The sequence below is a fragment of the Coenobita brevimanus genome, chromosome 61 (assembly GCF_032717465.1).
Source record: "Coenobita brevimanus isolate Jiangsu-jjx chromosome 61, ASM3271746v2, whole genome shotgun sequence".
Lineage (NCBI taxonomy): Eukaryota > Metazoa > Arthropoda > Malacostraca > Decapoda > Coenobitidae > Coenobita > Coenobita brevimanus.
This window is the reverse complement of record NC_137014.1, coordinates 17,552,961-17,579,715: the sequence shown is the minus strand read 5'-3', so window position 1 is coordinate 17,579,715 and position 26,755 is coordinate 17,552,961.

Sequence of the window (26,755 nt, the reverse complement as noted above, 5' to 3'; positions counted from 1 at the left end):
AGTGGCGGCCTGCCCCTCCATAGGGTAGGAAAGGTTAGGTTAGGTAGGCGTCTAGATGAGAGTTGTGTATGCTTTACATAGTGATAGAAATGTGGAAAAGGAACAGTTAATGGAGTACCTGTTAACCATCCAATTACTGAGGCAAATGATAGTAGAGTAAATGAGGGGAGATCAGATCACTAGGTGTGCCGGGTAGATCTGACTTCACCTCGGATATAAGCAGTGAGTCAGGAGATTTCTAGGGAGGTTGGGAGCCTTAGATTAGTGGGTGATAGGAGTGTTGCCATCTCGATGAAGGATTTAAATGATTAAACAGAACTAAATTTAGTGTCTCACATTCATACTAGATCCAGCGATACTATGAATACTGTGTATATGAATGTGAAAAGTATTATTTCAAATCGAGACAAATTAATTACTAATGTAACTGCCAAAAATCTCGACAGAATTACAACAGAATCATAGAGAAACCCTCGTGACAAGCACCTTATTTTCGCATCGTGGCAAGCACCTTACTTTTGCCTGCCTTGAGCAAGTTGAGGCAATATAATCTTCGTGTGTGTGTGTATGTGTGTGTGTGTGTGTGTGTGTGTGTGTGTGTGTGTGTGTGTGTGTGTGTGTGTGTGTGTGTGTGTGTGTGTGTGTGTGTATCCATAATATATCGATGAGTTGGGGACGAGTTATTACCAAACCTTCAGGAAACAGCAATCATGTGGATATTCTGAAGTTTATCACTTTTGGCCAGGATTTGATCAAAGACGACCGAACCGCCATACATTCATTAACATAAATTTGTTTTGAAACGCGGTGACTGAATTCCTTATCATACAGTTCTGCCTATTTTTTGCAAACTTGTTTTATAAGTAACTTCTACCTTAGCCAACAGTATATTTTGATGGGTGATTAGGATTCGGGGGCGATTAGCATTCGGCCCCAGAATGCTTTTGTTCCATTGGAAAAGTAACACTAAAAACTACAAACAATTTGAATTACTGTGAGTGAGCAAAATCGGTGGGAGTGTTTGTCACGAATCAAATTCGCGACATTTCCCTTTTGTGAAAAACACGAACTATTAGTGGAAAACTCACTGTGTATCGCTCAGTTAACCGTTTCTCTCTCCACTTCGGTGGTATACTTTTCAAAACATTCGTCACTGTTTAAAAGGTGACCGATTTAATGCACGTCACTAAGTGCTCTACTGAGCGATACTATTGTTTCTTTATTGTTCGCCCCTGCTTGCCTCAACCGTTAAAAAATGCGGCCTATCGCGCCCATTTCTTTCCCACGACTTAGTCAGTCCAGTGTTTGCTCTGACGGAGGAAGGTTCTGTGCTCCAACAAGTGAGAAGTCAGCCCAGGCTCTACTTAGACCACAGTTATCCAGTGCTCCCACCCCTTGGTGATACATAGCATTCATCGACTAGTATTTCCTTTTTGTATTTTCCTAGTTTAAGAGCTTAGTTAAGGTGTTTTTCCTAGACGTAAGAATTTAGCTCGTGTGTGATTGAGTGAGTGCGATCTCATTAATTTGATTTTGAATTGTAACGTTAAATTTATTTTGTAATCAATAAATTTAACAGTTCTTTTCCTTGAGCTTAATGTAATGTAAACTCTTGTTTCATTTCTCCGCAGTTAAGCTTATTTCTCTTATAGCTCCTAGCTTGCATAAACGTTTGCCTTTCATAACTGGTACTTAGGCCAGTCTTGTGTATTAAACTTACAATCCGTTGTGCCTCCTAGGAGTTAAGCATCAGCAAGAACCTGATACTATTATTAGTATTAGTTATTTATTGTCGGGGGTGAAGTAACTTTCTCCAGAGGCTAACAGTAACAGCAATTGAGTAATTAGTCTCTGCTGTGTACTATTGAGAAAGTTTATTAATTCTTGTTCTTAGAGAATCGTGCGAAGCAGGCCAGCGTAAAGTAATCGTTGCTTGATTTAGCAAGACAATCATTGTCCCTGCTCTTCAATATTATTGAATATTATTATCAATTAAATAATATTTAAGCATATATTTTAAAAACCCCGTGATATTTTAAAAACCCCGTGACAATTGGCGACCTCATTCCAGGATATTAACTCCTAGCTCTAAAGCTATTCACGAGATAGTGCTCACTCGTTCATATTTAGGAATTTATCATTAAAGTTTATAGGCACAAGTTTACTGGTGGTTACCGTTAATTTAGCAAGTGAATTTTTGCTTTATTAATCAATAGAGTACTTAACTCTAGTTTATTCTTGATAACGCCAGACGATTTTATTCATTCCTGGGTAGCCGCCATACCCATTGTGTTAATTATTGAGTTCTCAGTTATTTGCATTTTTGCTTTAATCTTTGCCAGTTAACTAGATAAGACTGGTCACCACTAGCTTGTGTCTGTATTCTTTTCTTGTGTTTATTAGTATTCGTCGCTAAGCAGTCAGTACTCAGTTTCGGTTTACTTAGTAAATTAGCGCCATGGCTACCACCATATTTTTACAGGAAGCTAGAGATATGGGTCTTACAGACCCAACCGAAATTAAAGAGTATATACTCTCACGGCATAATCAGGAGCAGCAGCGTGAGAATGATGCCCGTGAAGAGCGTAAGATTCAGCGCGAATACGAGCGAGAACAGCGCGAACAACGTGAAAGAGAGCGTGCATATGAACAAGAGCAGCGTGAGAAAGAGCGCGAATACGAGCGCGAACAACATGAACGTGAGTGAGAACAGCGCGAACATGAGCAGAAACAGCGTGAACTCGACTTAGAACACGTGCGGGAACAACGTGAATATGAACGTGCCGAACGTGAGGCACGAGAAAAACATGAACTTGAAGTGCTGAAGCTCAAGCGAGATTCCTTGGCTTCAGACACATCTGGTGCAGTTAATCCAAGCTCCACTAGCGCTCTTCCTACACATGTCCTGGCGACCCCACGCATCAAGCTTCCTTCATACAAAGAAAGCGAGCGAATCGAGCCGTACATAGCTCGTTTTGAGGACATGGCAGACATGTATCAACTGGATGAGGCAGCTAAGCGGATCCAATTTCTTAGTTTATTTGAGGGCCCTGCCCTCGATATTCTCCACAGAATTCGTGGAGACAATATCAGGCGTATGGTCTCACAGTAGACGACGCCAAAGTTCAGTTCATGTGAGCTCGTCTCCAAGACAAGGAGACAGCTGTTCAGTTCCTCGACCGTCTCACAGCTTACTTAAATGAGTGGATGGCGAAAGATGAAACTCCTTCCACGCGTGAGGGGATAATTGACCTTATGCTTCGTACACCGCTAGAGAGGTTGTGGCCTGCTGAGCTCATAGCACAGCTTAAGATCTGCCAGGTGAAAGATGCCAGCCAAATGGCAGAAAAGGCTGACGCATTCTTTACTGCATACGGGTATCAAACTCGTAAGCAAAACACCTGGAGCAGAAAAGATACTGCCAAGTCTGGGAAGCCGTCTCAGACTGAATCCCAGCACCAAGGCCATTCTCAGAATAATGGCCAAGGTCCAAAACCGCAGTGGAAGGACCAGGGGCAAAACACTCAGAAACCTGAGTGGAAGAGGTACAACAAGTACCCTAACCAGCAGCAGTATCAGCCACGCAACCGACCTTCGGGACAAATTTTTTCACCATCAGCTCAAAAGAGGCAGGAAGCGAATGCAGCCTTCATTCCTCAGCAGCAGCACAGTGGTCACGTCCCTACCAGTATGGGTACTTCCCCACAGTTCACTAGTCCCACAGTGACAGTGAACCCCCCTCCACAGATGGCCAATGTTCCATCTTCTCAAGTATATAATTCACAAGGCACAATGTTTGCCACATCAATTCAGCAGCCTCATGAGTGGCTAGCTGCGTCCTCCACAGGCCCTCCCACAGGTGACAGTACCTACCTTGTTCAGCAAGGGTTTGTGGGAGACATTCTTGTGAAGGTCCTGAGAGATAATGGTTCCTCAGGTTGCTCTGTCAAGCAGAGTCTAGTTCGGCCTGAGCAGTATACAGGTCGACAGATCCATGCAAACCTTATTGATGGATCAGTGAGATTGTTCCCTGAGGCATGTATCCAGGTGGCATCTCCATTTTATACTGGTACGACACTTGCAGTTGCCACGCCAGAACCCTTATTTGACCTCATAGTAGGAAACATTCACGGAGTCAAGGATAGTTGCTCCGATGATGACGCTACTCAGACTTCGGCTGCTGCGGTAACACGAGCCATGGTTGAGGCTCCAGACTGTGTCACCCCAGTGATCATTGATTCGCCGCAAGATCTGATGTGTAGTCAACTTGTTGTACAAGAACATTCTGACCCGACACTTGCTGTCGTGCGGAACAAACAAAAGGGTCGAGTGATTAAGTATTCACGGGGAGGTCGAGCCAAGTTCCTTCGTAAACAAGGACGGCTCTACTGTGAGTCACGAACACCCGAGGGCGAGGTTCGACTGCAGTTTGTCGTCCCCGCCAAGTACCGCCAAGCAGTGTTAGAATGGGGTCATTGTTCAGACTCAGGAGGTCACATGGGCAAAAGGAAGACCCAGGGCCGTATCCGAGCTGACTTTTTCTGGCCAGGGATGGGACGGGACATAGATAGTTTTGTCCGTTCCTGCAGTGTGTGTCAAAGTAACACCACTAATCAGGGACATGCCCTTCCTGTGGCATTTGTAACCACACCCGTAATCTCTGAGACAGTTGAGAGCCAGGGTAGTGGTGAAGTGGGTGCAGACCTGACGTCTCGCCCATTGGCCCCACAGGACACATTATGTCCAGGGCCTGTACATACATATTAAGTACTGTAGGTTAAGGGGGAAGTGAGAACTCCGCAGAGGCGACTCGAGGCTATGGAAGACCCGAGTTTGCACAAGGATTCTCAGCTCCCCGATATTAATATAAGTACTGTAGGTTAAGGGGGAGGCGACTCGAGGCTATGGAAGACCCGAGTGCTCCCCGATATTAATATAAGTACTGTAGGTAAAGGGGGAAGTGAAGGATATGTGTGTACTTATATTATGATTCTCTGGTTTTACATGATTTTCTTATATATGTATTACATGTTGATGTAAGGATATATATTGTCTGTCACTGTATAAAGGTTGTATATAAATGAAGTAGCACTGTAAAACTAATAGAGCAAATGTTCAACTCACTGATAATAATTGTGATAGTGATGATAGTGACGTTGGCTGAAGGGTGTTGGTAGGGTTTGGTTGAGGTAGGTCAGGGTCCTGGTATGACTGCTTCAGCATCGGTGTCTTCACTGCGGGGTAGGCGGGCAGGCTGGCAGGATGGCAGGATGGTGTCGTCAGGAACTTGGATTGATTGACGTGTTATGATGCTTTTAGTAAATGATGACACTGCCGAGTCGCTGCCTCACTCTGGTAGTTGTGGTGGACAAGTTGGTGGTAGTGGGGATGCTTGGTGGATGGTGTGGTAGAGGTTGGAGGAGGGAGGACTTGAGGTCAGATGTATTGATATTACATCACCATGCTGGGTCAACAATATTAGCACAGTACTGTACATATGCACTTCCTCCTTCCTCACTTTGCTTGTTGTTGCTTGTCGTTTTTCACTTGGTTTGTAGCTTTGTTCTCACTCTATTCGCCTGTAGTTTGATTGATGAATGTTGCTTGTAGAACTGTCATAAATTGTTCTGATTAGGAATGTGAGTCTTAATTTGTTCGTTGGTTGTTGATTGAGACGTGAATCAGTTTCGTTTACTGATGTTGTTTATTGTTGTAATGGAGTGTAACATGGGTTGTTGCTTACTAAAATGTTGCATCGTCGAGCAGAGTGAATAGGTAGGTCTCTCTCTTTCTCACCTTTCCCTTTTGTGTATCGTAAGCAAGGTGAGTTACAAAGCACTGTTAGGGTGTCGACTTTATTGTACACAGTTATATCGAAATGTGATTGACAGCATCATGTAGCATGATGGCAAACATAGCTGACCCTGTCTCCTGCCTCCTGCCCAGGATTGTACTCTCGTGCTCTCTCTAACCCCTTCTCTCTAGCTCTCAGTCTGATTCTCTAGCCTTCCTACATGTGTTTCAGACTTATATCCCCTCTGGCTTCTGGCTAAAGTGTGTGTGTGTGTGTGTGTGTGTGTGTGTGTGTGTGTGTGTGTGTGTGTGTGTGTGTGTGTGTGTGTGTGTGTGTGTGTGTGTGTGTGTGTGTGTGTGTGTGTGTGTGTGTGTGTGTGTGTGTGTGTGTGTGTGAGAGTCATGTTTCCGACACCTTACCAAAGGTGTTTGGCATTCTTGATTAGTCTAGGCTAGGGGATGTGTAGTTGTGGCTTCCGGAGATCTACAAACATTACTACCTGTTTTACACATACAGTAGTTACCTTTAGCCATATAGACTTATAGTTACATACCATAGTTTCATATCGTACTGATTCATAACATATTATGCCTACAAAATTATATGAATATTGCATGTTTAATACCGCACTGATGGAAGTGAAGGACGAGTAAGATTTAGGAGTTATTTCAGTAACGACCTCAGAAACTCAAAACTGTGTTTAGCACTCAGAAACAAAGGCAAACATAATGTTCAGATCCCCACAAGGAACTTTGATCACAAATCACCTGATGTAATCTCTAAGCTTTATACAGTAAGTCATTAGTTAGACCACACCTAAAATACTGTGAGTAGCAATGATTCCCGAATATACTCGAGAGAGTGCAGTGCAGAGCCACAAAAATGACCCCATCGCTGTGAAATGTACCCGATGAAGAGCGACTAAAGAAACTATATTCTCTGTTTAAGAAAAAAAAAAAAAAAAAAAAAGACAGATCTAAGATAAATATTAGTAAAAACTTAAAATCTGACGATGTGAGATTTAACAATTTGCTCAAAGTATAGAATGACTAGAAATATTGAAATGAAACGCAAAAGTAAGAGATACAGCACCATCATAGGAAAAAATACTTTATTTCCATAGTGCAACATGGGAATAGGATACCAGCAACAGCAGTTTCTGCAAAAACTATTGATACTTTTAAAATTCAGCTAGGCATATATAACTGGAGACTATAAATAGGCTACAATAACATTGCTTTTATTTCCAGGTTGAGGTGTATGCTAACGAGAATGAGAAATTTCCTTAATAATGAAAAACATTCGCCTGTTATGGATGGTCATTCTTTTACAGATCTGTAGAAAAAGGGATTAAGTAGTTCACAGTGTTTCCGCTTCTGCTACATGTAAATATATTTCCATTCTGGTTCATTCTGCCAAGGTTGGTGTTTTTTCTATATTTTTTCCGCCTGTTTAACCAGATGGTGTAGTGGATGTGGTACAGCCTTCCTCTTTTCTATCCTTTTCTCATATATGTTGGTTAAATTTTAGTATAAGCAGCCCTTTTTCCAACCAGTTACATTATGGGCCATCAGGCCTCCAGTTATCTCTACTCCCTACGTAATTTTATGTGCTCTCTCTCTCTCTCTCTCTCTCTCTCTCTCTCTCTCTCTCTCTGTGCTTCCATTTTCTCATCGCTTAATGTAAAAGTAATAAATTTAGCCACTCCCTAATTCACCCCATCCTTCACTTTTATAATTTATCTTCTCCTCTACCCTCTCCATATTCTCTCCTCACTCGTCTCCTTCCCTTCCAATCCACTTTCCTCCCACTCCTCTCCTCCTTTCCCTTCCTCTCGCCTCCCCTTCCCTCCTCTCCCCTCCACTCTCCTCTCTTTCCCTTCCTTCCCCTCTCATTCCTCCCTTCCCCTTCCCTCCTGTCTGCTTCCCTCGCCACCTCTTTCCTCTGCATCCTCTTCCCTCCCTTCCCTGTCCCTCCCCTCCTCTTCACTTTCCAACTTTCCCTTGACCTCTCCCTCCCTCCCCCATCCACCGAATTTTTCCCACTCCTCATTCCTTTCATTTCCCCCCCTCAGTTCCCTTCTCATCTCTTCTTTTTGGTCCCTTCCCTTCATTGCTCTTCCCTTCCATTCCCTTCCCTCCCCCTCTGCTCTTTCCCCCCTTGCCCTCCCCTTCCTCCCTTCCCCTCCCCTTCCTCCCTTCCCCTCCCCTTCCCTCCCCTTCTGTCTCCTCTCCTCTCCTCCCATGCCTGTCACCTCACATCCCCTTCCTTTCAGTTTTTCTTTCCTCCCTTACCCTCCCTTTTCCACTCCTCTTCAACTTCCATTCACTTCCTCTCCCCTTCCTCTCCCCTCCCCCCTTCCTCTTCTCTTCCGTCTCTTCCTCTCCCCTCCCCCCTTCCTCTTCTCTTCCGTCTCTTCCTCTCCCCTCCTCTCCCCGATTCTCTTCTTTCCACCTCCCAATTCCCATGCTTGTCACCTCACATCCCCTACTTCTCATCTTATTCCTCCCTTTCCTCCTCCTAGCACAAATTCTGACTGTTTGTATAAGTACCAAAGACGTAATACATGAAAGCGTATTGAAACTTGGAGGAGAGCTAGACCTCAGACAACGAAGTACCAAGCCTTTGACCAAAACCGAACGCTTGAAAAAAAGGCAAAGCAAAACAAAGCAACGCAAAACAAAGCAAAGCAAACCAAAGAAAACTGACCACAGTTCGTTCACTCTTCTCTCAGTTCAAACTCCCATCTCAGTGGCATCAGTGGCGGCAAAAATCTCCATATATATGTATATATATATATATATATATATATATATATATATATATAAGGGTCATTAACGAGTTCACGGGATTTATTTTAACTACTAATTCATCAGGAAATTTTCTCGTTTTTTTCTCGGCTTTTAACGTCTTGATTAAATCAATCTATCTATCTATTGCCAGACGCCTCAATCCCGTTTGGGGTGGCCACAAACAAATCGCCTCCAAGTCGCCCTGTCCCCCACCATTTCACTGCCCTGCTCCCAACTCACACCCCCCTCTCTCAAATACCTCTCCACCCCATCCCTCTATCTCATCCTCGGCCTCCCCCTCGCTCTGCCCCCCTCCACCTCACTCACATACACTCTCTTCGTCAGTCTTTCACCCTCCATCCTCTCCACATGGCCAAACCACCTCAGTGTGTTCCTCATAACGCTTCCTATCACATCCACATCCATACCACAATGCTCCTTTATATCGTCATTCGTCAGCCTGTCTCTCCATGTGACTCCACAGGCTCCTCTTAAATAACTCTTTTCCACTGCTCTCACTCTTGACTTGCGTCCTTCCAACAACGTCCAAGCTTCACTTCCATACTTTAGAGTTGGTATCACAATACTGTCATGTAGTAACTTTTTCACTTCCATGCTCACTTCCCTGTTTCTTATCACTGCTTTCAAAGAACCAGCAACCTTTCTTCCTGCTGTACCCTTTCAAGCACTTCACCCTCCAAACCTCCATCCTTACTCATCACACTACCCAAGTACTTAAACGTACTCACATTTTCCAATTCCTCACCATCCAACCTCGCTGTACATTCACTGACTTCACCTCTCTCAAAGACCATCACTTTACTCTTCCCTACATTCACCTTTAGATTCCGTTTCTTACACACTGTCTCAAACTCATCCACCAAGCCTTGCAGCTCCCCTTCGTCTTCACTCAACAACACAGTATCATCTGCAAACAACAGTACATGGAGTTTCCAAACACTATCCTCTCTCACCAGGGCCACTCCAACAACCACTACCCTACCTTGTACCTCTTTTATTACCCCATCCATGTACAGATTGAACAACCATGGAGACATGACACATCCCTGTTCCAACCCAACTTTCAAAGAGAAAAATTCACTTAGTTCACCATCCACACGCACTGCAGCCTTTGCACCATCGTACATACTGTACTCTTCACAGCATTCAACAACGTCCCATCTACTCCATATATTCTTAACACTTTCCACACTCCTTGTCTATCCACCCTGTCATATACTTTCTCCAAATCCATGAAAGCCGCATACAACTTCTTTCCCTTCTCTAGAAACTTTTCCACTAAAGATCTAAGAATGAATATCTGATCTACACAATCTCTTCCCTTCCTAAAGCCTCCCTGTTCTTCTCCAACTAATTCCTCTGTTCTTTCTCTAACTCTGTCAATAAGTATCCTACCATACACTTTTCCTATTATACTAAGAAGGCAAATGCCCCTATGATTACCACACACCTCTTTTTCCCCTTTTCCTTTGTACAAGGGAATAATTATACCTGACTTCCAATCCTCCGGGACTCTACCTTCCTCCCAGGACAATCTGCACATCTTCCACATCCATTCTACTACTATCTCTTCCCCATGCTTCAGCATTTCACCACATACTCCATCAATTCCTGGGGCTTTCCCCGATTTAACTTTCTTCATTGCTTCCACAACTTCTATCCTACTGATTTCTTCCTGTCTTCTCACTGTCACGGTTTTTTTTTTTTTAAATATCACTGGGTTTTTAAAGTAAATGCTAAATATTATTTAATTGATAATAATATTCAATAATATTAAAGAGCAGGGACAATGATTGTCTTGCTAAATAAAGCAACGATTTTCTAAGAACGAGAATTTATAAACTTTCTCGACAGTACACAGCAGAGACTAATCACTCAATTGCTGTTCAATAGTACTGTAGCCTCTGGAGAAAGTTACTTCACCCCTGACAATAACTAACAATGGTATCAGGTTCTTGCTGGTGCTTAACTCCTAGGAGGCACAACGGATTTTAAGTTTAATACAAAACTGGCCTAAGTACCAGTTAGGAATAGCAAAACGTTTATGCAAGCTAGGAGCTATATGGGAAATAAGCTTAATTATGGAGAAATGAAACAAGAGTTTACTTTACATTAAGCTCAAGAAAAAGAACTGTTAAATTTATTGATTACAAAATAAATTTAACGTTACAATTCAAAATTAAATTAATGAGACCGCACTCACTCACTCACACAAAAGCTAAATCCTTACGCCTAGGAAAAACACCTTAACTAAGCTCTTAAAACTAGGATAATACAAAAATGAAATACTGGTCGATGAATGCTGTGTATCACCCAATTCAAGGGTTGGAGGACTGGGCAACTGTACTAGTGGAGCTTGGGTGCTAGCTGACCTCTCACACTTCTGGAGCACAAGACCTTTCTCCGTCACAACAAACACGCGACTCCATTCAAATGATGTATGGGCAGGACGCACAAGCCACCGGAAGAAGGCGTGGCTAACGGTTGAGGCAAGCAGGGGCGAACAATAAAGAAAGAATAGTATCGCTCAGTAGAGCACTTAGTGACGCATTAAATCAGTCACTTTGAAACAGTGACGAATGTTTTGAAAAGTATACCCCGAAATGGAGAGAGAAACGGTTAACTGAGCGATACACAGTGAGTTTTCCGCTAATAGTTCGTGGCTTCTCACAAAAGGGAAATGTCGCGAATTTGATTCGTGACATTACGCCCCTACAAAATTAAATTTTTTTATGGGAAAAAATTTGTGAAAATATATATATATATATATATATATATATATATATATATATATATATGTACACATCCTAAGTCATTCACACAAGATTCACACTGTGGTGTGTGTGCTATCCTGCTACAGGAGAAAGTCGCAGTCGCCAGTGAGCAAAAAAAACTCATAAATAGAAGCAAGCTTAAGGGAAAAACTCCGTGACGACGGTGAAAATCCTGTACTGAGGTCAAACTGAGCGAAAAGTCACTACATTTACACTGACAACTAATTGTTGTGTAGCGTGGTGTATGTAATACATGGTGTAGGTGTGACAGTTGAAGTGTAACTGTACCTACGTGTAAAATGACATAGTAAATAATAACATGGCGACGACGAAGGCAGAGAAGAGGCGGCAGCATGCGGCAGACGATCAGCTGGTCCGCACAGCAAAACTGCTACACCCATTGCTGAACCTGCAAAACCAATTAAGGTGGAGCATCAAAAGTGTCAATGAGACAAAATTCTTATTATGTTACAATTACTCTCTCTGCCTAGCAGTCAGTGCTACGACGTACATTCGAGATCGCCATTAATTATAGCACACGATTATGGTCGGCAAGTTGAGAATCCCTGTGCAAACTCGCGTCTTCTATAGCCTCGAACTGCACACAGGTCCTCAACCTGTGCCTTAACCTACAGTACTTATATTAGTATCAGGGAGCTGAGAATCCTTGTACAAACTCGGGTTTTCCATAGCCTCAAGTCGCCTCTGCGGAGTTCTCACTTCCCCCTTAACCTACAGTACTTATATTAGTATCGGGAAGCTGAGAATCCTTGTGCAAACTCGGGTCTTCCATAGCCTCGAGTTGCCTCTCAACTTCCCCCTTAACTTACGGTACATAATATGTATGTACAGGCCCTGGACATAATGTGTCCTGTGGGGCCAATGGGCGAGACGTCAGGTCTGCACCCACTTCACCACTACCCTGTCTCTCCACTGACTCAGAGATTACAGGTGTGGTTACGAACGGCACAGGAAGGACATGTCTCTGATTAGTGGTGTTACTTTGACACACACTACAGGAACGGACAAAACTATCTATGTCCCGTCCCATCCCTGGCCAGAAAAAGTCAGCTCGGATACGGCCCTGGGTCTTCCTTTTGCCCATGTGACCTCCCGAGGCTGAACATGACCCCATTCTAACACTGCTTGGCGGTATTTGGCGGGGACGACAAACTGCAGTCGAACCTCGCCCTCGGGTGTTCGTGACTCATGGTAGAGCCGTCCTTGTTTACGAAGGAACTTGGCTCGACCTCCCCGTGAATACTTAATCACTCGACCCTTTTGTTTGTTCCGCACAGCAGCAAGTGTCGGGTCAGAATGTTGTTCTTGTACAACAAGTTGACTACACATCAGATCTTGCGGTGAATTAATGATCACTGGGGTGACATAGTCTGGAGCCTCAGTCATGGCTCGTGTTACCGCAGCAGCCGAAGTCTGAGTAGCGCCATCATCGGAGCAACTATCCTTGGCTCCTTGAATATTGCCTACTATAAGGTCAAATAGAGGCTCTGGCATGACAACTGCGAGTGTCGTACCAGTATAAAATGGAGATGCCACCTGGATACATGCCTCAGGGAACAATCTCACTGATCCATCAATAAGGTTTGCATGGATCTGTCGACCTGTATACTGCTCAAGCCGAACTAGACTCTGCTTGACAGAGCAACCTGAGGAACCATTGTCTCTCAGGACCTTCACAGGAATGCCTCCTACAAACCCTGGCTGGACAAGGAAGGTACTGTCACCTGTGGGAGGGCCTGTGGAGGAAGCAGCTAGCCACTCATGAGGCTGCTGAATTGATGTGGCAAACATTGTGCCTTGAGGGTTATATTGGGAAGATGGAACATTGGCCATCTGTGGAGAGGGGTTCACTGTCACTGTGGGACTAGTGAACTGTGGGGAAGTACCCACACTGGTAGGGACGTGACCACCGTGCTGCTGCTGAGGAATGAAGGCTGCGTTCGCTTCCTGCCTCTTTTGAGCTGGTGGTGAAAAAGTTTGTCCCGACGGTCGGTTGCGTGGCTGATACTGCTTCGCAAACGAATGCTAATAACACAAATAAAGAATACAGACACAAGCTAGTGGTGACCAGTCTTATCTAGTTAACTGGCATAGAATAAATCAAAAATGCAAATAACTGGGAAGACTCAATAATTAACATAATGCGTACGGCGGCTACCCAGGAGCGAATAAAATCGTCTGGCGTTACCAAGAATAAACTAAATAGAGTTAAGTACTCCATGGATTGATAAAGCAAAAATTCACTTGCTAAATTAACGGTAACCACCAGTAAACTTGTGCCTATAAACTTTAATTATAAATACCTAAATATGAACGAGTGAGCACTATCTCGTGAATAGCTTTAGAGCTAGGAGTTAATATCCTGGAATGAGGTCGCCAATTGTCACAGGGTGTTTTAAAATATATTACGGTGTTTTTAAAGTAAATGCTAAATATTATTTAATTGATAATAATATTCAATAATATTAAAGAGCAGGGACAATGATTGTCTTGCTAAATCAAGCAACAATTCTCTAAGAACGAGAATTTATAAACTTTCTCGACAGTACACAGCAGAGACTAATCACTCAATTGCTGTTCAATAGTACTGTAGCCTCTGGAGAAAGTTACTTCACCCCTGACAATAACTAACAATGGTATCAGGTTCTTGCTGGTGCTTAACTCCTTGGAGGCACAACGGATTTTAAGTTTAATACAAAACTGGCCTAAGTACCAGTTAGGAATAGCAAAACGTTTATGCAAGCTAGGAGCTATATGGGAAATAAGCTTAATTATGGAGAAATGAAACAAGAGTTTACTTTACATTAAGCTCAAGAAAAAGAACTGTTAAATTTATTGATTACAAAATAAATTTAACGTTACAATTCAAAATCAAATTAATGAGACCGCACTCACTCACTCACACAAAAGCTAAATCCTTACGCCTAGGAAAAACACCTTAACTAAGCTCTTAAAACTAGGATAATACAAAAATGAAATACTGGTCGATGAATGCTGTGTATCACCCAATTCAAGGGTGGGAGGACTGGGCAACTGTACTAGTGGAGCTTGGGTGCTAGCTGACCTCTCACACTTCTGGAGCACAGGACCTTTCTCCGTCACAACAAGCACGCAACTCCATTCAAATGATGTATGGGCAGGACGCACAAGCCACCGGAACAAGGCATGGCTAACGGTTGAGGCAAGCAGGGGCGAACAATAAAGAAACAATAGTATCGCTCAGTAGAGCACTTAGTGTCGTGCGTTAAATCGGTCACTTTGAAACAGTGACGAATGTTTTGAAAAGTATACCCCAAAATGGAGAGAGAAACGGTTAACTGAGCGATACACAGTGAGTTTTCCACTAATAGTTCGTGGCTTCTCACAAAAGGGAAATTTCGCGAATTTGATTCGTGACACTCACCTCCCTCCTTCTCCCAGCCATTCCCCAGCCACTTATACTCGCATTACTTCCATCCTCTATGTTGAACAATTCCTTAAAGTGTTCTCTCCATCTGCTCACTTTTTCTCCCTTCTCCACTAGTAATCTACCATTTTATCTTTCACTCCCCTGCTAACTTCACTTCCACCCTGTCTTACTCTTTTCACTTCTTTCCAGAACATTTTCTTACAGTCCCTCCACTTTACACTCAAATTCCTTCCAAATTCCTCATCCACTCTCTTCTTACTCTCTCTTAATAATCTTTTCACCTCTCTCTTTCTTTCTACATATAACTCTCTCTTCTGCCTTTCAACTTCTTCCACGTCCCTATTTCTCATCCATTCATTGTATGCTTTCTTCTTTTGTGCCACAGCCTGTCTCACCTCTTCAGTCCACCACGCTGTTCCTTGCACCCCCCTCCGTCTTCTCTTCCTTTCACACACCACATCACATGCTGCACATATTTCTTCTGTAAATATCCTACACACACCTTCCACGTCTCCCATCTGCTCCAATTCATATTTGCCCAATCGTTCCTCCACTTCTCTCTTATACTCTGCCTTTTTCTCATCCTCTTGTAACCTTTCCACTCTCCTTGCAACTACTCCTTCCTCTCGTCTTTCCCTTCTTCTATTCCTCCATCTTACTTGAATCCTAATTCTTGCCACCACCAAGTAGTGGTCAGAAAGTCCACTCCCCCAACCTCTATAAGCTCCTGCATCCATTACACATCTTCGCATCCTTTCATCCACACACACATAATCAATCATTGCCTTCCTTTCATTCAGTTCACCACCCACCGTTCTCATCACTCGCCATGTATACCTGTGGATCATTTTATGCCTGAAGAGGGTATTGGCTATCACCAACCCCCTCCCAGCACAAATGTCGATTAACCCGCCCCGGCCCGTCGACGTATGGGTACGATGCAACGATTTGGATTTGCCAGTCCCGGCGACGTACCGGTACGTCATGCAATTACAAGGTCCCTAATTTGCACAGTTTTCAATTTTCGCGCGTGATTTTTCGTATGTATACACGGGACACCTTCCTCTATTCCTCTACAAGATGCCAAGCAGGGACAATGCCTTACACCGCATAACCTCCCCCCTCGCCCCCTCACAACATTGTCTCGGCAATTCACCTGTTAACAGTGACCTGGCCAATAAAGACATTCAGGGCCAGAGTGATTCCCCAATCGATGACAATGTGGAGGACAAGGTTTACATAGCATTAGAGGAAGAAACAGTCAGAAATGATGATCAGGTAATGTGGCAAAAAGAGGTCATGAATGGTGATTAGTTAGTGAGTGAAACAATGCTTATAATGCCTATATTACTGCTTGAAAACCAATATACTCTCATACTACATATAAATTCGTACCAAGTAAATAAATACCGTTTATGAGTGGATAAAATAGTTACCCTCCCATAGAACTCGTTTTCTTTGGTGCCAGCATGTTAGAAAACCCAGTCAGGTAAGGTGGAACTCCTACCTGGATTGAGTATTTTAAACCTCAGGTGAGCGATTTCTCTATGAATTTTCAATGTTTCTCACCAAAAGCAGAGGTTTTAGCCAAAAAATAAAAAATCGAAAATACCTCGGGACTGGGGGATGTCGGAGGTGCGGAAAACCTCGGGACGTGATGGGTTAAATGAAGGTGAATTTTTCCATGGCATATTTTAGGCATTCAGGTGGAAGGTGTACATGGGGGTGTTGGGGGCTGTTGTTTGTTAACTGTGTTCATTTATGAGTATATACATGAGTTGTTTAAACAGGAAACTGTGTATTGCCAGACTTTTGGCATCAAAAGTTTGCCTAATATTTTACATCTTAATTTTCACTGTCCTCTACTTACTGTGTTCCTGAACTGAGAGAGGCTTGTTTGACTTTTCTACTCATAGATAATTCTCTCTGGCACGATGTGTCAAGGAAGAGTGGCGAACATGCCCTAAGTGTGAAATATATGATGTGGTATAACAGAAGAATTTGTGTTCCTGACTTGATGGCTGGGCATAAAGGCAGTATCACACGGTACCTCGTATGAGTTCTGCCGAGGAAAAGTTCCATAATACCAGGCACAGACCCTATCACACACGTTCCTCATACTCTCGGCGACGACCCTTCTTCTCACACTGTTGTCAGTGCCCGTCTCGTTTGTGCCCAGTCACGAACACTCGAGAATGCGATCGCCGACTCGGCAGAGAAAAAGGAGAAGCAACAGTATAAAAACAGACGGAATTGTCTTGGGACGCCATCGGTTAAAATGGCTTCCTCAGAGTTTCTAGGGGCAACAGCAATTGTTGCCATGGCCCTTGCAGTGGTGGCTCTTGAGGGAGTAGAGGAGGTGGAGGAAGCGGCTACAACCAAGATTCTAACCTGTGATTCTAAAGACAAGGAAATTACCTCAATTTTTTAATAAGGGCGAAATCAGCAGCGCTAGTCCGGGAAATCTGAGCAGAGGCCATCGTATTTTCACTGATGAAGCTGTGTGGGTGCTGAAGATATTGTATTGCACAAAGGCATTGCACTCCTGTGCAGTGTTCGCCTCACGTGGTGCTTATGGCAGCTGAGCCCCCAAATGTAAACACATGATTAAATCATTTTTTTCGACATCACAGTTTTCATCAATTCGTGAAATATGTACTTTTTAAGGCTTTCATAATTACTAATATTTAAAGATTTAAAGTGTTCTGTGACAGGATACATGTTCTGTGCCAAAACACGAAATATTTTCTGTTGAGTAGCCTAGTTGGACACACTGTTTTGTAGCTCTAATGATGGGCGAGATCGTCCAAACGGATTCTAAGCATGCCGAGGATACCGGCGACATTTATAATGGTATCTTACCAATTTCCTCGGCAAACCTTATACGAAATAACATGTGATACCCCCTTAAGAGATGTAAATTGTAAAGAAAATATCTGAGCTGTTTTGAAACTTTTTAGCCTCTTCTCCACAAGTCCGTCATTTGTATTTTGTTCTTGCCGTTATCAGACAATTTTATTAGTCTTAAGAGAGACTTTTCAAACTGGAGGGATTAGATACAGACTTAGTCCTTTTCAACATGAGGTCTTTTGTACGTTGAATAATGTCGTGTGGACGCAGCGGGAATGAAACAGAACAGCATGTCATTGGTCAGAAGTGGTTAAGTGAACAATAATACTATTAATGCCATATAAAAGGAACAACAAAACCGACCTTCCTTTTTTTTTTTTTCCTCCTTTCCTGTGTGTCCCTAACTATGTTCCGTTCCCTAATGTCTAGCAGTTCTCCCACGTGACACACAGTTTGACATATCACCACCTTTGCGCTGGTACCTCCTCCAGACTTGCTAGAGCTCTCTCATTCAAAAGTGGTGTGATGGTATTAACAGGGGTGATTATTAAGACATGTCGATGGATCTTGGAAAAGATCAGGAAAGTTCGTTTTGACGAAACGAAAGACTTAAGTCTTCTCTGCCTAGCCTGGGACCAAACTCACGTGCTTTTAGATGCAAATAGCTTCTCTATCTTCTCAGGCTACGCTTGTTCGTAAATGTTAGAGTGTTTATCCGTTTCATGGGATGTGGTAAGTGTTGTAAATTAATTTCAGATTTTAACTATTTTCATGTGACGGGGTGTAAAATTTTGAATGGCATTATCCTCTAGCCTTATTAGACTAATTAAGAGACATTTTTCATTTACATATTCTAATTATCAATTTCGCTGATGTTGGTACACTTGAACATTGTATTTAGCCAAGCACCTGACGAGTTTGTCTGGTTACGAGGAATCCCATCTGTCAAAGGTTAAGAAAAATAATCCATTTGGGTAAGTTGGTGCTCCGGCAAATTTTACGTAACCTAGCGCAATAGCATTATAATCATTTGAGAGAAGTCATAACAAAGAAATTATTAAAACAGATGAAGTAAATAAATATCAGATTTTAACACTTTCCATTTGATTGGTTGTAAAATAAAGAGTAACTATCTTCATGGGATGATCGTGTCTGTAAGGCTGTATTGTAATTTAAAGTGATTATGTAAATACTGGAAGCCTGTCAGTTGTAATTAAAGAGATTATACAGAGGCCCCTCCAAAGCTGCTGATGATTAATATGGTAGTAGTAGCAGCAGTAGCGGTTACTAACAGTTAACTTACAGTAGAGTAGACCTAGTATAATATTGTTTATAATATAATCGTATGCCAGTCACTTTCACCCGTTTAGCACGGGACATCTCTCTGCTAGGGAGAATGTGGTGCACTAGGCAGAGATGGTAATGAAGAGGGGGATTAGGAAAGAAAATGAGAGGAGATGAAAATGAAGAAGAACTATAAAGGATTTAGGAAAGACGAGTAATTAACGTGAGAAGTGTGAAATTTGGAAGGTTTTGAAAAAAAAAATATGAGTTGGTAGTAAAATGAAATAGAAGGAAAGAAAGGAGATGCAGGAGAGGGAGAGAATAAAAAAATGAAAGGAAAAACTTGGGAAACAAGAGAGCGAAAAAAAAAGTGGAGGGAAATGAGGGATAGCCAGAAGAGGAATATTTAATGATAGTGAAGAGAGAAGCTGGTTACAAAGGAAGACTGAGCATAGTACAAGAATGTGAGCAAAGTGTGTGTGTGTGTGTGTGTGTGTGTGTGTGTGTGTGTGTGTGTGTGTGTGTGTGTGTGTGTGTGTGTGTGTTCTTACCTAATTATTCGTACCTCAATAGGGTGGAGTCAAAGGCTTTTCGTCTCATTAACTCTTCTCCTCTTACTGACTTCCTTCAACCTCTGTCTCTTCGCCGCACTGTTGCATCTTTATCTCTTTTTTATCACTACTTCAATGGTCACTGCTCCTCTGAACTATCTGCATGCATTCCTCCACCTCTATGTCGGGCTCATAGCACCCGTCTAGCAGCAAACGCTCATCCCTATTCTGTCGAGCTCTCTAATGCAAGAGTTAACCGTTACTCCCAGTCCTTCATTCATGCAACAGGTCAACTCTGGAACTGTCTCCCTGTGTCTGTATTTCCTGCTTCCTATGATCTCCAGTCTTTCAAACGCAGTGTGTCCAGGCATCTCGAAATGATCGGATCTTGAATTTGGCTCTCTCTTGTATTTTGTTTTTCTCTTAGAGGGAACTGTTATTGCGGGCTCATGGCCTTTGATTCCTTCTTCCTCGCATTAAAAAAAAAAAAAAACTAATTGTATCTTTACAGGAATGAGCCAAGCTCGTACTGTCCTGTGTATTAAACCATTTTTATTATACATCTCCTTAAATTTTGAATAGTTTTGGTACACACTATTTCATTCGGTACTGCATTCCGTTGTTCAGTTGCCCTATTTGGGATACTGAATTTCCTTACGTCTTTATCGCTTCTCTTTTTATTTAGTTTTTTTGCAGTGTTCTCTTGCTGATGCTTCCCCATAGGTTGTACATTCATTTATGTTTATTTTCTCTTTCCCTGTGTTCCATTTATGTAGCATAATCATGTCTCCTCTTTTCCTTCTCCCCTGTAGTGTTGGTAGATTCATTTTATCTAGTCTTTCTTCATAGCTTAGATCCCATAAGCTTTGTACCCGTCTTATAGCTGCCCTTTGTACATTTTCAAACTTATCTGTGTGTTTTTTGAGATGAGGATTCCAGACTACTGATGCATATTCCAGGGTTGGTCTGATGAATGATGTTATTATCTTTCTCAGCATGTCTTCATTTATGTCACTGCTGTTCTCACATTAGCAAGCAATGTATACATGTTACGTATTTATGTTATGTACCTTCTCACTGATGTGGTCAGCTGTTCTTGATAATCACCCCCTTCTCCCTTCCTGATATGTGTAGGGTTGATCTTCCAAACTTATAATCCTAGTCTGGTCTTTTCTCTCTTTAACCAAACTTACTTACATGACACTTGCCCATATTAAATTCCATTTGCCATTTATTCCTCCATTCTTATTGTAGCTCTTTGCAAGAATCCGTGTCAGTAATCTTCCTTTGTATTTTTGCCTCATCCTCAAACACATTTAGATAGTTTCCATTTCCAGTGGTACAGTCCATGTCATTTTTATATACTAAAAACACAACTGGTGCCAGCACTGAGCCCTGTGGAACTCCGCTTGTCATTGCCCTCCATGGTGAGTAATTTCTCCTTAATACTGTTCTCATCTCCCTTTTTCTGAGAGAATCCTGCATCCAACAATAAAGGTTGCCTTGGATACCTCTTTGATGGTACAGTTTCCATACGTCTTTGGTGCGGTACTCTGTCAAATACTTTCTTGAAATCTAAATATATACTGTCCACCCATCCTTCTCTTTTGTGTTATGTAATAGTAGCTTAACAGGTTAGTAACACATGATTTTCCCTTCCTAAAATCGAACTGTTTTCTGTTATCATACTGAGTTCTTCTAGATGGTTTACCTAAACCCTTCTTATCAGTTTTTCTAGTATCTTACAACACTGCCCAATGATACTGGTCTATAGTTGAGTGGATTCTGTCTATGCCCTTTCTTGAATAGGGGAGCAGTGTTTGCTTTCTTCCAGATAACAGGTAGTTTACCTTCGCCTAAGGATTCCCTGAATATTAAATACAATGGTCTGCTTAACTCTTCTGCACATTCATGTACCATCCAACCTGAGATTTCGTCAGAACCATATGTATTTCCTTTCTCTAGTTTACTTAACTCTTCCTGTACTTTTTTTTTCTGATATTTGTATATCTGGTAATACGTGTGGGCATGTATGTTCCATATCATCTCTTTCAAAATTATTTTCGTTTGAAAAAACTGGAAGTTTTTATTTAGTGTTTCACAAATATATTTATTTTGTGTATAGATCCCCTCATCTGTAATGGACTGTATTTTATCTTTAACTTTGGTTTTGCTTCGAATGCAGCTGTAAAATAGCTTAGGTTGATCACTACTTATTTTTATTATGTCTTTCTCAAACTGTCTCTGAGCCTCCTTCCTTATATTTGTATAATCATTTCTTGCCTGTTTATATTTGTTATCTGCCCCCTGACTAGTGTGTCTTCTGTATCCATTCCACAGCAAGTCTCTTTTTTCTGTAGATTTTTTGCATTCTGTATTTAATCTACTATTATTTTCATTTCTGTTTCTTTGTGCTGAGGGATGTAATTTTGGACTCCTATTTCAAAAAAAAATCACAGTTTTCTGTATATAATATTGTGATCTTGTCCTCTAATCTCCTTTTCCCAATCTGTTTCTAACAAGTATTTCTTCAGGTCATGATAGTTGCCCTTTTTGTATTTTACTCATTTTGTAATTCTCATTACTGATAACTAAGTTATATGCAGTCCTGAAGTTGCAATTTAATACTGCATGATCGTTTTTGCCGAATGGAGGGTGATACATTGTATTATCAATGTCATTTTCTTACCTAGTAAATAGAAGATCTGGTACTGAAAGATCATCAAGTCCTCTTTTTCTGGTGTTTTCCTTTACCTGCTGTGTGTGTGTGTGTGTGTGTGTGTGTGTGTGTGTGTGTGAGGGGATTGAATCAGTATGTAAACACCTGCCAAACCAAGCTCCAATGGAAATCATCGATTTTTTGAAGAACTAGCGAATTCTGAGGAGTTCAAGTGTGCTGCGAAGTCCATGAAGGGTGTAAGAACATTTACTTAAAGTCTCTGTTGGTGATGGGTAGTGGACTTAGATTTTATTGGTGTGAAAATATCTGAAGAGGTAGGCCACAACCCCCCTCGACTCGCAAGCTCAAGTCTGCACATGCGCACAAGAGACTGGTGACGTCACTTCATTGCCAGGGCAACTGGGACACTTCCTAGGATACTCGGCATTCCACCACGGTTATCTGCTATCAATAAGTTCGAGGTTAAACTAACCCCAAGTAGCCATGTCCAAAACACTCGATGATCTCCTGCAAATGCAACGTAATCAGTTAACAAAAATTACTAAGGATGAACTAGTAGATATACTGCTAGCAGCACAGAGACCAGATGGGAACTCAACTCAAGCTATCCTCACCCGGCGGGCAGAGTTGGTGGCGGAGGTGACCACGCTAAAGCAGGCATTGATATCCCCTGACAGCGCCATCAACAAGAAAGTGGAGGAGCTACAGGAGCAGGTAAACAGGCAAGCAGACATCATTGCCAAATACCAGTGCTACCTGGAATCTCTTGATGGGAAGGAAAGAGAATGCAACTTGATCATGTTAGGAGTGCCTAAGGACCATGAAGCCCTGGATGGTGCCACTACAGACAGAGACAAAGTGGCAAAAGTGTGGGAGGCAGCAAGAGTGACCTGTTGTGTGACGTCTGTGAGGAGGTTGAGCAAGGTAGGCGATGCAGGCCAGGGCGACCGGCAGCTACCTATCCTCGTCACGGTGGGCTCACGGGAGGACCAGGATGCCATGCTAGCCGTGGCCAGGCACCTCAAGTCAGCTGGAGAACAGTACAAGGTGTTCATTAAGAAGGATTTGCATCCCAGTGTGGGGGAAGAATGGAAGCGACTGAGGGAGGCAGAAGAGTGTGAGCGAGATCGACTAGAAAATGTAGGCTGTAACATTTATCTAAGTGTGAGGGAATAAACTGTATAAAGATGGAGTAGTGATAGATAAATGGAACTGCCAAAATTTTTGATCCGATACAACAACATACCTTGAAAATTTTAACATGGAATGTTAATGGAGCAAAAACTAAATTAGAAAAACGTAGTGTGCTGAAATGGATCTACCAATATGATATTATAGCACTGAATGAGGTGAAAACTGAACTGTGTGTTAATTTGCCTGGATATGTTGGTTTCAGAAAAGTACAGGGAAACTATGCTTATCGTGGGGGTACTACTGTATTTATAAAAAATTGTCTGTCTGAATATGTGTCATCAGTGGACGTGAGTGTTGATGACCAAGTGTGGTTAAGGTTGGGATATTACTCTACAATTCTCTTTGGTTTCTGTTATATCCCGCCCAGTGACTCCCCATATTTTTCTCACTTATCGTTTGCAGCAATTCATGAAAGAATCGTGGACACTGAAGATAGCAGTAAGGTTTTGATTATGGGAGATATGAACGCAAGGTTTGGTGCTAGTGTTCGTGATATGCTGGACAACGAGTATTCATTGCCTGGCACGTTTTCGTACCCATTAATCCCAGCTGATGTCGCAAGGCCTAACGAGAATGCTTACGTGTTAGCTACAACATATAAGGACAACAATCTCTTCATCGTCAATAATCTAAAAATTGATACTAAGCATTTTGTGGGTAGAAAATCCTATAAGAAGAAAGATGTTTGGTTATCCGAGTTAGACATAGCTATAGCATCCTGTCAGCTTGTGCATGACATTGATGCATTCCAGGTCCACCAGATGGCCCACCTGCCATCCGACCATGCCCCCGTCACCCTAGAGGTGCAGCTGCCTAGAGTAAACTTGGCCCTGTGTTGAACAAGCGAGCAGGCATACTGGGTTGTCATGGCCCACTCAGGGAGGGGCGGTGGTCGGGCAGATGGGTGCATCGGCCAGTTGGTTTTGGTTCTATAAACCCAGACTTATTTTCTACTAACATACCTACAACGGAAACACTGTGTGATGTGAATGACATTAATAGTTTTAGTAACAACATCACAGATGAGTTGTACAGGTGTGCGATGGGAAGTCGTTCTGTGGCTGTGCAGGAGGGGGATGACACCAGCTTGGGTCGCTAGGAACGCCTCATGCTGGACAGTGATCAAAGGAGAGTTTGGCAAGCCATAAATTGGAAAGGCAAGTTACATTCAAATGATAAATCACCAATTATACCATCTGATGATGAGTTCAAAGAATATTTTGTGAGAACTTTGCATACTGCCAATGCAGGTGGTGCAGGGCTAGGTCCCATAGATGCAGCGGTGAACGTCCCCCTTCTGGATGACCCCATCACTCTGCTGGAACTTGAGGAACAGGTGGCACGACTCAAACCCGATAAGGCGTGTGATCCTGACAGCATCCCGCCTGGTGTGATCAGGCTGTTGCCTTTGCACTGGTTGTTCTGTATTACCACCTTATTTAACTGTATTTTCAATTCTGGCTGCTACCCGGACTTATGGACTGAAGCAAAATTCTTTACTTTATTCAGGTGGGGTGACATGACAGATCCAAGAAATTATCACAGCATTAACGTAATCAACAGCATTGCCAAACTCTAAGACATGGTGTTGTGTTGCCAACTGGATCACTGGTTTAGGCCGTACTGGGAGCAGGCTGGGGCACAGCGGGGCCGGGGCTGTAATGAGCACATCCTAACCCTCAGACTACTCACTGATTACGCCAGGAAGAAAAAACAGAAGTTATTTGTAACCTTTGTGGACTTTTCCCAGGCGTATGACATGATACCTCGGGGTATATTGCTGCGAGTGTTGCAAAGGCTGGGTTGTGGGTCAGCGATGTTTGGGGCCATAGCAGCCATGTACCGTGTGACAGAGTGTGCTGGGTACCACTGTGTTTGCCACCACTATGGGGGTGTGTCAGGGGTCCCCAGCATCGTGCATACTGTTCTTCATATTTGTGAATGAGCTAATTAAAGTTATGAAAGAGAGGATGCGAGGATGACGGGTTTCTCTCCTGGCTGCACATCCTCGTCCTGATGGATGGCACAGTTCGCTTGCCACCACGAGGGAAAGAGTACTTTATAAGCTGAAGATTCTGAAGGTCTTTTGTGACGAGTATGTAATGAAAGTTAACGAGAGAAAGACCAAATTCTTCGTAGTGGGTGGTGGTGTGGTGGATATGGAGCCACTACAAGTGGCGTGGCTGGAGATACAGTGGTGCCAGTGGTACATGTATCTTGGGGCAGCCTTCACTGTTGATGGGTCGGTGCCAGGTAGTCAGGGCTCATGTCGAGGCCAAGGCGGCACATGTGGCTAACTTTGTGTCATTCATCAGGATAAACAATTATGTGCCTTTTAAAGTGAAAAAATGTGTATTTGATGCTGTATTGATGTCTGCTGTCCTCTGTGGCTGTGAGTCCTGGCTGAATTCAGACCTTAAACCAATTGTTACAGTATATAACTGGGCCCTAAAGACCATGTTAAACGTCAGGATGATGACCTGTAATGATGTGTGCTGCCTTGAGTCTGGGTATCCACCTGTACATTCCCTTGTAATGAAGAAACAGAGAAAGTTTTTAAGGATCATGTGGAGGGAAAGGTCACATTTAAATGATGACCCCTTGATGCTGCCTTTGAGGATAGTCATGGGTGCGAGGTACAACACCAAAGATTATGTACAAGAGCCTATATACAATGAGGTAGATGATGTTGAGGTTGGGCTGAGAGATCTGGAGCATGCGCTGCTACGCTCCACGTCCTCCAGGCGCTGTACCTATAGGGAAATAAATCCAAGATTGTCAGTCCATGCAGTCTACACTGCACAAGAAAATGTGGCTGATGGTGACTGCGTAGCATTTACACGTTTTCGTGTGTCGAGCCACTCTCTAGCTGTAGAAGTGGGCAGGTGGAATAGGAGGGGGCGCAGGCGCTTACCAGTAGAGGAAACATTGTGTGCTTGTGGTGTGATACAGACGGAGGTACACGTAGTGGTGTATTGTATGCTCACTCAACATTTACTTAACTCCCACAGTTTCTCTAGCATTCATGATCTCTTCGATGGTACATTTACTCATGAATCCTCCTGACAGATATTTATTCTTGAAATGAATCATGTGATGTGGTGTGTGGGAGGAAGAAAAGACGGAGGGGGGTGCAAGGAACAGCGTGGTGGACTGAAGAGGTGAGACAGGCTGTGGCACAAAAGAAGAAAGTATACAATGAATGGATGAGAAATAGGGACATGGAAGAAGTTGAGAGGCAGAAGAGAGAGTTATATGTAGAAAGAAAGAGAGAGGTGAAAAGATTAGTAAGAGAGAGTAAGAAGAGAGTGGATAAGGAATTTGGAAGGAATTTGAGTGTAAAGTGGAGGGACTGTAAGAAAATGTTCTGGAAAGAGGTGAAGAG